This window comes from Somniosus microcephalus, chromosome 6 (assembly GCF_052327205.1).
Source record: "Somniosus microcephalus isolate GS21.2 chromosome 6, FLI_Smic_1.0, whole genome shotgun sequence".
Lineage (NCBI taxonomy): Eukaryota > Metazoa > Chordata > Chondrichthyes > Squaliformes > Somniosidae > Somniosus > Somniosus microcephalus.
The window spans coordinates 123081126-123095003 of record NC_140992.1 but is presented as its reverse complement, the minus strand read 5'-3'; the positions used below and the strand labels follow the sequence as shown (position 1 = coordinate 123095003).

Sequence of the window (13878 nt, the reverse complement as noted above, 5' to 3'; positions counted from 1 at the left end):
TTTATAATGTTCCCTCCCAGATTAGGAGGCGGGAGTCCACAGCCTCAGACAGGAGGTCCATCTACCAGAGGGAGACCAGGTTGATCTCTCTGCTGAAGAGCCTGGCCAGCAATGTTCCCCCTAAGCGGATGCACAGAGCTCGAGGTCTCGGGCAGCAGGTGAGCCTGCTTTTAAATATAAAAACCGCGCATGTGCGGAATTTTGAATGGCCCGTTAAAGGAGCCACCTTGGCCAAAAAAAAATTACAGGGAATGTTGCTAGCCAGCTCCTGGTTGTATGTAGGCTGGCAAGACTCAGCATTCAGTGCCCCTAGCTGGTTCCCATTTGAGGCTCGTCTAACCTATTTCCAGCCCTGGCTCAGTGGGTAGCAATCTCACCTTCGAGTCAGCAGGTTGTGGGTTCAAGTCCCACTCCTGAAGGCGCTATATGAATGCAAGTTTTCTTCCTTTACTGACGACAAGAAAAGTCACAGTTAAACCATTAGATTAGTTTTCATTTTATCATCCACGTTCCCCCCCCCCCCCCCCCCCCCACACACACAAACAGACCCCGACAGACTTCACCCCAGTGTTATGTACCTCAAAGTTCTCCTTCCAGGCAAAGCACTTTCGGAATGAGTAAATCTATACACTGCACGGCTGGGTATTCTTCCAGAGTTCATGAAAATGCCCACCAATCAAGTCTTGGACTCAACGCTGTAACCCTCTGCTCCAATCTGCAGCTCGGCCCACCAGTACAACCAAGATCAAGTACCAGCGCATGGCAGTATCCAGCCTTTTCTCTTTATTTTCCACACTCGTATTAGGTTCTTTTGTCTCCCTCGCTTGCCTGCAGCAAGCGCACCTGTAAACAGCTCAACTCACTGGCTGCTGGCACAGTGCCAGGAAGCAGCCTTGAACTGCTTTGCAACAGAAATATTTACACAACAAACACCACTCAGTTCTGCCTCTTGTGTAATTCAGCACTCCTCAGAAGTGTCAAGGGCTCCAGCTCCTTAATATTGCCAACTGGGAGCTGGACAATAAAGGAAATGGCAGACTATGTATGTCTCACAGTGGAGGAAGAGACAAAATAGCAGTGGTACAAGGGAACCTAAAAATAAGTCAAGGAGAGGAACTTAGCAGATTTAATATAATTTTTTTAAATTAAAAAAAGTAATAGGGAAAATAATGGGACTTAAGATAGACAAAACTCCACGTCTTGATGGTTTGCACCTAAGAGTGGAAAGGAATAGCTGAGGAAATCGCAGGTGTATTCGTCATAATGTTCCAAAGATCTGTAGATTCAGGAATTGTGCCTTTGGATTGTAAAATTGCAAATGTCACTCCATTATTTAAGGGTGGGAGGAATGGAGAAACCAGGAAACTACAGATTGGTCAGTTGTGGGGAAGTTATTGGAATCTTTCATTGGAGACAGAGTGGCTGAACACTTGGACAAGTATGAGCTGTTCAAAGAGTCAGCACGGATTTGCAGAGAAACGGTACAGACTGCGAATCAAACCCCTAGGATATTCCTGGTCTCTTTTACCCAGCTAGTCCTTGGATGAATGCGCTGAGCAACTAAAAGACCAATTTTCAACAAACAGCAAATGAGCAGAGTCCCCTCCGCAACCTCAGGCACAGAAACAGCCAAAGTTTCCCACATCTCGATGGAGTATTTTTGGTCATCTCAAAAGGTCATACAATAAGGAAGAGGATTTGATGGGAAATGAGTTTGGGGACAGACTCAACTCAAATCCTAGTGAGGATGGCCCACAGCACAACGCAACTCATGATTAAATGAGCAATCTCCTTCAGATAGGCCACTGGTGCATAGGGCAGGAGCGGGCAAGCTTTGCGTCTTTATAGGACACATAGTAGCACAAATTGGCTGCCGCGTTTCCCACCTTACAACAGTGACTATGCTCCAAAAGTACTTCATTGGCTGTAAAGCGCTTTGAGACGTCCGGTGGTCGGGAAAGGCGCTATATAAATGCAAGTCTTTATTTCTTTCTATAGCGCCTCGGGGGAGGGGCGCCTAAAGAATGTTTAAATCCATATTCCCATAAATTGTGTCCATCTCAAGTCACTGACACGAACAGTTCTTGGTATTCTGATTGAGGATTTATCCACCAACGAGGCAAATAGCGCTGGGAATAGCCCTTTCTAAACCTCCGAACTCTTAAAATTTAAAGAGGGTAAACCCACTGAATAAGAAATATAGGAGACTCCACACTGCCAGCAGGGATTGGCGCTCATAGGGATCCGTCCACTAAAATGAACGGATGGGAAAACCGTGGGCTGCCTGGCCAATTTCCCAAAACGTGCTCCCTGTGAACACCGCTGGGAGTGCCGGCTTGCAGACTGAGTCCTACAAGGGCCGAGTTACCTGGGCATTAAAGGTTGCTCCGACAGGGCTCAGTGACTACATCGAGCCTACGCCTGCAGTAGGGGGTGCTGTTCTGATGAGGCACACCATATGGGGCACAGGAGAGAGAGTTACATCAACAAGTCAGCACAGCCACTGGCGGTACAACATGGGGTCATCGCAACGGCAGCACGATACACACCTGGTCAAGGTGGAGGCAAAAATGGCTCTCCCCTCATCTACCAAACATCAGCAATTTCATTGACTCGACGACTTCCTCTCAGGAACGTTCAACTGGTTAAGGACGCTCATCACATTCTCAGAGGCATCCTGAAATAGGAAAAGAATTTATCGTAATTCTTCTGCAGCATTCACTCGTGACTTTCAAATTCGTCACCGTCACTTTCAAAGTTGGGGCCGGGCGGGGGCAAAGGGAGCCCGAAAACAATGAGCCTCAGTGAAGTGCTCAGTTGGTAGCATGCTCGCCTCTTGAGTCAGAAGGTTGAGAGTTCAAGTCGCACTCCAAAGACTTGAGCACAAAATCCAGACTGACACTTTAGTACTGAAGGAGTGCTGTGTTTTGGATGAGATGCTAAACCAAGGCCACATCTGCAGTCTCAGGTGGATGTAACCCTGGGCAATATTTATCCCTCAAATCAACATCACAAACAGATTATCGGGTCAACTGCTGTTCGTGGGAGCTTGCTGTCACAAATTAGCTGCCGCCTTTCCTACATTACAACAGTGACTACACTTCAAAAAGGTACTTCATTGGCTTTAAAGCACTTTGGGGCATTCGGAGGTCGTGAAAGGCACTATATAAATGAAAGTCTTATTTTTCAAGCCAGGTAATACCTCCCAGGGCAGATGATCCCTGCAAAATGTGTGCGTGTGAACGTTGGTAAGCACTGGGTGAGGCTCGGCTGTCCTGCCCGCTAGACAATCACTGTCTAGGCTCACACACGAATCATGGGCACACAGGCAAGGGCATCAGCGGGCAGAACGCACCCATGGAACCAAATCCCAGCAGCAGCCAGCAGCTTCAGGACAGGAGGGAATTTAAAAAAATCACCAACAGGCCGGACGAAACTCCATCTCCTACTGTAACATTCATCATTATACCAGAAACAGCCTACTGTGGGCCCAGACACTGAATTTCAAGTGGACCAAACTAGCCCTCATTCACTCAGAGTAAAAATGTCCAGATTTAAACACAAATTATTTGCAAAGGCCTCAGCCACCACTACCTATTGACAGAACATTACCTGACAAAATCTAAAACAGCCTACTCAAGCCTCAGCCCAGCAGATGGACCGCAGTAGACACACACTCGGGGTGTACAATCCATTTCTTTGTGCTGATTTTCCATATTTGGAGGGTGGGGGGGGGGGGGGAGGTAATGAGGGCTAAAAAGTGAGGAAAACGTCAAGTACAGGGTCTCAACCCATTGGCCAGCCAAGATATGGAATTATCACATAGGATGATCATGAACAAGAACTTACTTCCTATTACCCTGTGGTGCAGCCTGACAAGATGTGCTGCACTACCCAAATTTTCAGAGGGAAATAGCATTCACTTTTAAGCAAAATACATCCACACAACCAATACCAAGCTGCCCTGAACATCTTGACTCGCACATTTTCCTCAGTCTATTCCTGCAAGTTAAATATTTTTAATTCAGATAACCTCTCCAGGGAAATTTTCTGGGAGGGGCTACTGAGTGACAGTGTGAGGGAGCTGGATTAACACCAGTAGAGATAGTCAGTGACACAGTAACCCCTCCCCCCAGCACCTTGTGTTACTGACTGTATCTCTACTGATGTTAATCCAGCTCCCTCTCACGGTCACTCAGTAACCCTCCCCCAGCTCCGAGTGACAGCGTGAGGGAGCTGGATTAACATCAGTGGAGACACAGTCAGTAACACAGGGCACTGGGGGGGGGGGGGGGGTTACTGAGTATCAGTGTGAGGGAGCTGGATTAACTTTGTTAGAGAGATTAACATTGGTAGAGATGCAGTCAGTAACACCGGGTGTGGATTGAAGGAGTTGCCGAACCCGACAAGGAGAGATAGCTGGCTTAATATCAGTAGAGATTTAACAGTAGGGGCAGTTACAATTGCTTCTAGGCTCAGGGAGTGGGAAAGGAGAACTGAACAGTGCTCCCAATTGCGACTTGTTACCACTGTCAGAAAGCATTATGTGACCTCCACACAGAGGCTGCGGTCATGGGTCTCCTCCCAGTCAAACAGCCTAATGCCACTCATTGTGCAACATCCGCACAGGAAGGATGGTCACTTGGGGAGGCACCTGAAGGCTGTTGGTACCCACAGAACTGCATCCTCGTATGGAGCAACTCCAGCAGGGACAGTGCGAGGCGAACATTGGGAAGATCGTGGGGGTGGGGGGGTGGAAATTCAAGCTAGAAATGGTTCTTCCAAATGTTTGGCTCTCACTCCAAATGTTCCAGATCCCAACCAAATCAGGACAGGTACCGTCCAAAGACTGCAGCAATACTGCTGCTTCAGCAACTGGTCCAATCATTAGTTCCTGCCCGAGGGGGTGGGTCCATGTCTTTTCTCAGGAAAACACAGCCAATGTTCTGGAATGTCACTTTACAGAGAAAAGGGGGAAAAACACAACTCAAAAGTCCGTCAGCAGTGATAAACAAAACCTCAGAAACCAGCAGTTAGCCATAGTCGTACGTAGCGCCCGATAAGAGTTAACTGCACATTCGGTCAAGGTCTCCTGAGAAGAAACTAAGAACTCACTGTGCCCAGCCTTAGCCTTAAGGTTGCCACATGCCTTGTCCAGAGCACTGAGAGCTTGATACTAAAAGGAGCATTCTTGGGGGAGGGGGTGGGGTTAACTGATACAGTGGGGTTGGCATGCTGTCCTTTCACACCCAAGATTCCAGGCCAAATCCAGCCCTTTACAATCACAACTTCCTCAAAGGATTTGACTGAGAACGATGCTTGGAATATCTCAAGCCAATTCTTATACGTGGCAGTCTACAGCACAAAACCAAAATACTCAGGTTCAACCGAGAGAGTCAACCCACACCTGGAGGGAGGGTGAAGTGCTCCACTTTGACATGGCCAGAAGACAAGTTCACTACTTGCAAACATCAAGTAACTCGAGCTGCTTTTTCACTCTAGCCACTTACATCAGTAAAGGCAGTTTACAACAGTACCAAGAATACCTCAGCAACCTCTACTCAGATCTCAGATTCTTTTAACAGCCTGGCCATTTTTTTTGTTGCAAATCACATCACACTCAAAAGGGAAACTTTCAGCTAACCTTTGACCTCGGCATGGCTACATTCGGCATCGATGCCTCGAGACCCGGGAAGGAAAGGAAGGAGAGTTAGCCCGGGCTCCCGTCCCTGACCGCTAGCTGTGTGGGTCTTGGTAGAATGGGACTTGCGATGGACCAGCCCCCCCACCGCCCCCAAAAACCAAAAACAGTCAAATAGTCTTAGTACACTCTCAGGCCATGAAGAATGGCTGCTTGAACTAGGGATTGTAGTGCTATTGGCACTTGTACATAGTTATATGCCAGCCTGAATAATGAGAGGAGAAAGGATTGGAGGGGAGGAAACTGGGTCAAACATTAGGCCAACGCTTCAAATTTAAATGATCTGTAATGATTGCATTTGATAAGATTCAGGCAACTCATTCTTACCCAGGATTTCAAAACTGTGGCACTTTATAGCTTTGTTTTTTCTTCCTCTAAAATCTACAGACTTTTAAAACTTAAGCTGAGAGTCATCTAAAAACTACTCCCCACCCCCTATTCTTTTCAATCTTGGGTTTACATACTTGGGTCCTTTGCCTCAGGTTCTCGAGTTAAAACCAGCCTAAGTCACCCCTATCCGGTGATGCATGCCCTCTCTGGATCGACATTCTGCTCTCTATTGTCTGTTTAACAGGATACTCGCCCTGGGCCATTTCCTGCATCCAATCTGCACAACAGAAAATGCCATCAGTTAGAACGGGGGGGTCGAATTGAAAATGTTAATGGGCATGAAACAGCAACATCCTGTTAAGAGGAAATCTCATAACTCAATGCAGAGTTATCTCTTGACAGAGTTCTATTAAAAGCCACAAAAACCTACTAAAAAATGTTTTAGTTACATTTCGGTGACCACCACCAAATGAACCTCTGGGTTTTTTTGGGGGGGGGGGGGGGGGTGGGGGGAGAAACAGGAGAGTGAACAGAGAGGGGAGGGAGAGAAGTGAGAGAACAGAGGGAGATAGCTATTGTCTCGCTTCAACTCAGGTCAATCTCTCAATCTTGCCCAGTTGCGAGATCTGAAACTCCACATGCATGAAACCACCATTCATCTTCCATTTGCTGACGGCCCAGCAAGCTCCCTCTGCCCTCCTACCCACTCAAATATCAAACTCTCCCCTTCAACCGGACCTCAAACCTGGGGGTGGAAGCACAGCTTCTGCACAATGGGAAGAATCACTGATCTTGCACACACTCCCAACTCCCAATTACCTGATGCCCGTCACATGGGCCCAGTCTACTCTTAAATCCAAGTCGCTACATTCAGATTATCGCAGAATTCAATTTTTTGGGCAAGTGTGTAAAAAAGAAAGCAACTTTCGAATTCTCTGGAGGGGACTGTGCAAAGAAGAGAAGAGGTCAGTGTTTAGCTGTTAGAGAAATCGGAGAGGTTTTTGTTCTAATTCCCAAGGGCTCCCTCCCCCTTTTTCCTGCTGGCTTGCAGCCTCTCGTGTGCAGTCTCCCTCCATTTGGCTGCACTGGTGCAGTCAGTCACAGGAGCCCCACTGCAGCTCCACTGAAAGAAATTTCAACCCCACCCCAGGGTTTCACACTACAGGTAGGCAAAGCAGACATCCTAGCATGTGGCCTGCATTTCTGGGCCCAAACCCCCCATACTTGCAGAGGAGCAACATTGGCCTGACCCCCGAGCAAGGTGGGGGGGGGGGGGAGGAAGGGGGTGGAGACCCTACTCTGCAGAAGGAAACTTTATTTTCCAAGAAGTATCATTTTCTTCTTTTAAAAAAAAGTATGTCCCCTCAAAGTAAAAAAAAACAGGTTGAACGTCCCGAATCCGGCAACCTTGGGACCGAGGCCGAGCCGGTTTTTCTGGACTTCGGAACGTGTTTCTGATGTCCAAAGTCCGGAAATATCGCAACCTGGGCTCGGGCATGTCTGGACTTCGGACATCAGAAACATTCAGAGTCTGGAAATGCCTGGGCCCGGCAGGCGGCGGAAACAGGGTGTCCGGATTCCGGAACATTTTATGGATTTCGGACGACCCTGCCACCAATCGCCCCGGAGTCTGAATTCCAGAACTCCGGATTTTGGGCGCTCAACCTGTATAGAAGTTGCATTTCTACAGCACCTTTTACAACCTCAGGGCACCCCAAAGAGCTTTACAGCCAAAGAAGTACATTTTGAAGTGTAGTCACTGCTGCAATGTAGGAAACTCGGCACCCAATTTGCACACAGCAAGATCCCACAAACAGCAATGAGATACTGACCAGGTTAATCGGTTGGTGATGTTGGTTCGAGATAAACATTGGCCAGGACACAAAGTAGAACAGAGAAACGGGTAATTCTTCGCTCACACATGCCTTGGGATATCCTAACTTGAGACAGCCATCACAGCTCACCAGTTTTTGCTGGGTTAGGTGCAGTCGGGCACTACAATTGGGCTCATTGACTCCAAGGGGATGGCCTGGGGGTGGGGGGGAGAAGATGGATAAACAACAGCCATTATTCTGTTCGCAAACACTATCCCAAGTGAATCCTACTGGAAAATGTACACGGCGGGATGTCAGGGTGGGGCTCAGCAGAGGTCCTATCTGGACTCTCGCATCAATCGTGGCCTCTGTGCCAAGTGCCACAGGGTTGCTGGTGGGGGTGTTCCCTCCCTGTTGGGCCACTCTAAAGGGGGGGGGGGGGGGTGGGGAGAAAGAGAAGACAGGTGGGGTGACTTCAAACTGGCCCAGAGGTACCTGGCCCCAGAGACCCATCCAAGTGGGACTGTACCTCAGCGAGAGTCAAGGCCCTCAGGGGAGGGGAAAAAATTAACCAACGCAAATATATTCAAAAGCTGAACGTTACGGTGGTCAAACTCCTAAAAACACGTATCTATATAGCGCCTTTAACGTAGTAAAACGTCCCAAGTCGCTTCACAGGAGCGTTATAATATAAAAAATGACACCGAGCCACATAAGGAGAAATTAGGGCAGGTGACCAAAAGCTTGGTCAAAGAGGTAGGTTTTAAGGAGCGTCTGAACTTACACGACGCAAATGGCTCTTTTGGTGGCTTGTTAACTTCACATCCTCTTGTTCACAAATTCGCTGGGATGTCAAGCCCGACTGAAGCAGGCGGTAAAGCAGGTTTACCATCCTCTCCATTCACAGATCAGAGGCAACAGTTGGTTTTCAACCTGTTTATTTTACTGCAAAAAGTGACCACACAAGCTTGTGTTGGACTTCTCAATAAAATACTCAAACAGTGCCCTAACCCCATCTTGGGAGCAGAACGCAGCCAGTAATGGGAAAGATGATGCCCATTCATCGCTATCACATGGTCCCGTCCAATGCAAGGACTTTTGTTACCCAGTGCAGGAATAATTACCCTCGAATCCCACCAGTCACTTTAATTTGCATTCTACACCTGGTGCTGCAATCACTGTGCAATGGAGCCCAACTTTGGGGACAGGGCAGCAAAGTGAGGGTGCACTCGAACCCCGACCCAACCCACAGCTGCAAGAAGTACAACAAAACTGGGAGCAGATGGGAGTGGACACTGGCAGAGCTGGATGTCGCAGGCCAGTGTTACAAGTGTTTAATCCAGCCGTACTGACCTGTAACGCAGTTGCCTCAACGCTGGCCTGCATGGGCCTTCCTCTCCCACATTACCCACACTGGCGAAGTGGCTCTGGAGCAACTGCACACTGGGAGGAAACCTGCAGAGAGCTAGGAGTCATGGGGCACGGACAGCTAACGCACATGAGCATGCCTCAGTACCTGCTGGGAGCAGATGACCAAACTCTGGCTTGGAGTTCAAACCCCACACTCCAGACGGACAATTCAGAGCAGCGTTGAGGGAGTGCTGTAGGCAGTGGTTCAGATGAACAGTAAAGATCCTACAGTACTATTTGAAGAGCAGGGAGTTCTCCTGGTATTCTGACCAACAGTTTTCCCCTCAAGCACCAATGCCAAAAACAGAGATTAACCAGTCATTTGCTGTTTGTGGGATCTTGCTGTTCGTGGGATCATGTGGTGCACTAATTGGCTGCCACGTTTGCCTACAACAGTAACGACACTTCAAAATTAGTTATAGGATACACAGTGCTTTGGGATGTTTCAGAGAGTGGCGACGAGGGATTATATAAATGCAGGGGATTTCTCCCCACACCTCATCTCTTCCTGAAGCATCCCTGCGTCAAGCAGGATCTGATAAGTGAGAGGATCGGAAACAATGCAATTATAGCACTAACTGCCAAATAAAAACAAAGCAGAGCCATGCTCCCGCCACTCCGGCATCTTCAGAACAGACAACTGGATGGAGGTACGGCTGCAGAGTCCTGCCAACCCCCGCAGCAAGACCCGGTACCAGAGTCACAGGTGGTCTGACCATCGCTGTATCCAGCACCCAGACAAGATGGTCTATTGTCAGTTAAAGGCAGAGGATTGAGTGACACTTCTCCATTGATTACAGGTGGGGACCATGCTCCAAACCACAAGTGTGAACCAAGTTGGTCTAATGAACAGGCACTTGGCACACAAAGCAGGAACAGGTCACAAATGAACAGAGGCACCTGCTACAAGCACGGGGATTTGAAATCCTTCCGAACTCCCTACGCTGGCCAGCACCAACATCTCCCTCTGCAACATCACGCGCTTCCCCCACCCGCCTCTCTCTCTCCCCCCCCCCACCCGCCTCTCTCTCAGCAGTCGAAACCTAATCCACACTTTTCTCATCCCCAGACTTATCTGCTCCAATATCAGCCCCTCTCAAACTCCAACTCATCCCAAATACACCCACCCTCCCACCAACTCATCCCAAATACACCCACCCTCCCACCAACTCATCCAAAATACACCCACCCTCCCACCAAATCCCAAATACACCCACCCTCCCACCAAATCCCAAATACACCCACCCTCCCACCAAATCCACCCACCCTCCCACCAACTCCAAAATCCACCCACCCTCCCACCAACTCATCCCAAATACACCCACCAAATCCCAAATACACCCACCCTCCCACCAAATCCAAAATACACCCACCCTCCCACCAAATCCCAAATACACCCACCCTCCCACCAAATCCAAAATACACCCACCCTCCCACCAACTCCAAAATCCACCCACCCTCCCACCAACTCATCCCAAATACACCCACCAAATCCAAAATACACCCACCCTCCCACCAAATCCAAAATACACCCACCCTCCCACCAAATCCCAAATACACCCACCCTCCCACCAAATCACAAAGTCCCATTTACCCATCACTCCAAAACGCGTGGACATGCGCCGGCTCCCTATCGCCCCAACACTTCCTCGTCCCCGCCGACAAATTCCACTGTGGCTTTAATCCACTTTATCTCAACAACCTGCCCCACCCCGAGCCCTTCTTTCCACCAATTCTGGGTTCCCGTGCATCCCAAACTAACCGTTCCACCATTGGCGACAGAGCTTTCAGGAGTCACACCCTACTCCCTGGAACACCCTCCCTAAACCCTGCTCTACTTTTCTCAAAACCAACGTATTCGCTTTTGCTCACCTCTCCCAACTTCCCCATTTATACTCTGTACCCATTTGGCTCTTCTGAGCGTCCATGGGACGTTTCTCTATATTAAAGGCATTATATAACTGCAGAGTTTATTGCTTTGAGATCATGTGACAAGACTGGTGGCTGTGGGACAAGTGCAGAATGAAGATTCAGTCTTCCTTAGTGAGAAAATGACCCACACAGACCAGAAATACTCAGGGTTGATCCTTGGGTCCGAGCCTGGCTGACACAGTTGGCCTCAGTGCCTCCCCAGGCTGGGGGAAATGGGGCTGCAAAAATCAGCCAGGGTGGCTCTAGTTGGAAAGTGCATGCACCTGGATGTTTGGGGAAGGCCAGGATGGGGCGCCTGCCACTATCAAACATGTGGAGAATTGGGCAAAATGCAGCACCTGTGCAACTATTCCACAGTTTGAGCCAGTGGTTTATGGGGAGATAGAAAGACACAAATCACAAGGACATTGGTGAAGAGGGGAGAAAGTGCTTTTGTTCACTGCTCATTTTTGGCTAGTAATGTATACACAGCACTGTCCTCAATGAAGCAACAACCTGCTCCATAAAAATCCACCGCTGATCATTAAAAAATAAATACATCGTCAAATAATATCCTGGGATGGGGCAAAGGGCAATTTTGTTTTCAAAAAGCACATTTAAAATTGGCCGGATCCGTCTCTCTCACACACACACACACACACACATCAATTCACACTAATTCCCCAGCTCGTTTAAAGTCGTTACAAAAAAGAAAGGATCTGGCGGGATGGGGAAAAGGATGCCTGATCCCCCAAAAAATACAATTGAAGGAAGAAAAATTAAGGAAACATTTTGCAGTGAACTTTGCGCCCAGTACATGCGTCGAAAGGGCAGGGATCTGTGCAGAAAGGCGCGCGTCTGTTGTGATTTGAACCGTACGGTTAGTTCTGGAGGGAGGGCGAGGGATTTACAACTAAAATCCACAGATTCTCTCACCCCACATTGCTACTGGTTTCATTTCCCCTTTCGGTTTCACGTTCCCTTCCCTTTCCACCATTTCCCCCCCCCGACTCCCGGTGCTGCACTTTCCCCCTCTGCCTTTGTTTCTCTCTTCGGAAGGAGGGGGAGGTGGAAGAGGAGGAAAGCGAGAGAGGGGAGCATGGAAAGGCCACAAGCCGGAAGAAAGGCCTGCTGCAACTCAACTTAACAAAAGTGGCGCACTTCAGCCAAAGCTGCCCGAGCCCAGCGTGCAGAATCTCTCGTAATAAGCTTTTTTTTTGTGGGGTGGGGGGGAGGGGGAGAAGGGAAATAAAACAACCGACTCTTAAAAAAAAACACCCATCCACATGCACAAAATAAAACTGAAACCCACCCGCAGCGCAAGAGACCGAAGCCAACAATTTTTTTTTTGGGGGGGGGGGGGGGGTGAAAGAGAGAAAGAAAAGCGACGGTGCCCCTTCTTCCCACGTGTTTGCGCCTCTGCCGCGATCAGCCCGAAACTTACAAGCCGTGGAACTTACAATGTCCCGACATTCGGAAATGGAACGCGGGGCGGCGACAATGTATCGAGCGGTGGAACCTCGGCCACCACAACGTTCCATCCCTCGGCCTCGCCTCCGGGAATCACCCCCTTCAAACCCCAGATCAGTGAGGGGGGAAAATAAAGAGAGAGAGAGAGAGGGAGGGAGGTTAGACTTTCCTCACCGCCTTTTAACACTCCGCCGTCCCCTTTACGGTTGTGTTCCTCAGCATCCGATCCAACACTTCCTTTGGGTCTCTAAAGACACTTTATATCATTTTATAGAATATATGTATTTATATGAAAAACAAAAAAAACTGAAGACACATGGAAAATAGACACAGATTCTGGCTGCAAAATAGTAAAGGGAGGGAGGGAGGAGGGGTAGAAGGCAGTGATGTCATGGGCTTGCCAATCAGTATGCAAAAAAAATCCAGTCGGTTCCCATTTAATTTCATGGTTCTTTGATGCAAGGCTTCCCGACCATTGGAAGGATTGTGAACGAGATGTTCTTTAAAAAAAAAATCAGAGCCCAGCCCCAAAGCTCAAACTCTTTTAAAAAGGGCTGTTAAATCAGCTTCCCTCCCCAAATCAAAAAAAACCAAAAGTTGGTCTGTAGTTCTAGTGCGAATCTTCGATAGCATCTCCCGTGAAAATGGATGGCTGAATTCAGAATAACTTTTCTGTATTCGTTCGTTTAAAAAAAGTTGCTATAAAAATGCGGCGAGGCTATTTACCCCACGTTAAGGACAATTACTCTTAAGCCCGTTTAAAGACGTCCAGTTCACAAAGCATTAGGGCAAACTATGAAACCTCCTCCAATTGCAAACTCCTCGCTGCCTTTACAAATTTAAATTGAAATCTCGCACCCACCCAATGTTTTCCACTGGGCGCCGTTTGAAAAAAAAAGGCAGGCAGGCAAGCACGGGCTGAGGAGCCCCGCTGACATCTTCAAGCACTCCATTCCCCACCCTCGTTAAATGGTGTGTTTTAATTCCTGCCTCCTCGCAGAATTTCGCCCAAAAACACTACCGACACAAGAGAGAGACTCGCCCTCGCTTCCACTGGAGCCCTATCGAAGACCGGAGAAACGCTCCCGGCAGCGAGCAACAACAAAAAGCACTCTAAAAATGTTTACAGTTTCTCTCATCTTATAAACAAACGTGTTTTACAAGATGGAGCACCAACCAGAAATTTAAAAAAAAATTATGTCTAGAAAATTACACAAATTGGATATTGGAAACAACCTTCAA

General features: G+C 48.3%; 1 long non-coding RNA gene across 2 annotated transcripts in view; it reads right to left on the bottom strand.

Annotated features, from left to right (window-relative positions):
* LOC147116052 (uncharacterized) overlaps window positions 1-13878 on the bottom strand; it is a 42657-nt gene that overhangs the window by 8647 nt on the left and 20132 nt on the right. The window contains exons 1-3 of one of the 2 annotated variants that reach the window (XR_015078736.1): window positions 12627-13066; window positions 2550-2677; window positions 378-450 (exon numbers count right to left, since the gene is read on the bottom strand). This is a non-coding gene — a long non-coding RNA (uncharacterized LOC147116052). Of the gene's footprint in view, window positions 1-377; window positions 451-2549; window positions 2678-12626; window positions 13067-13878 lie in introns of those variants that run through there. The other variant, XR_015078737.1, reaches the window with a different exon arrangement.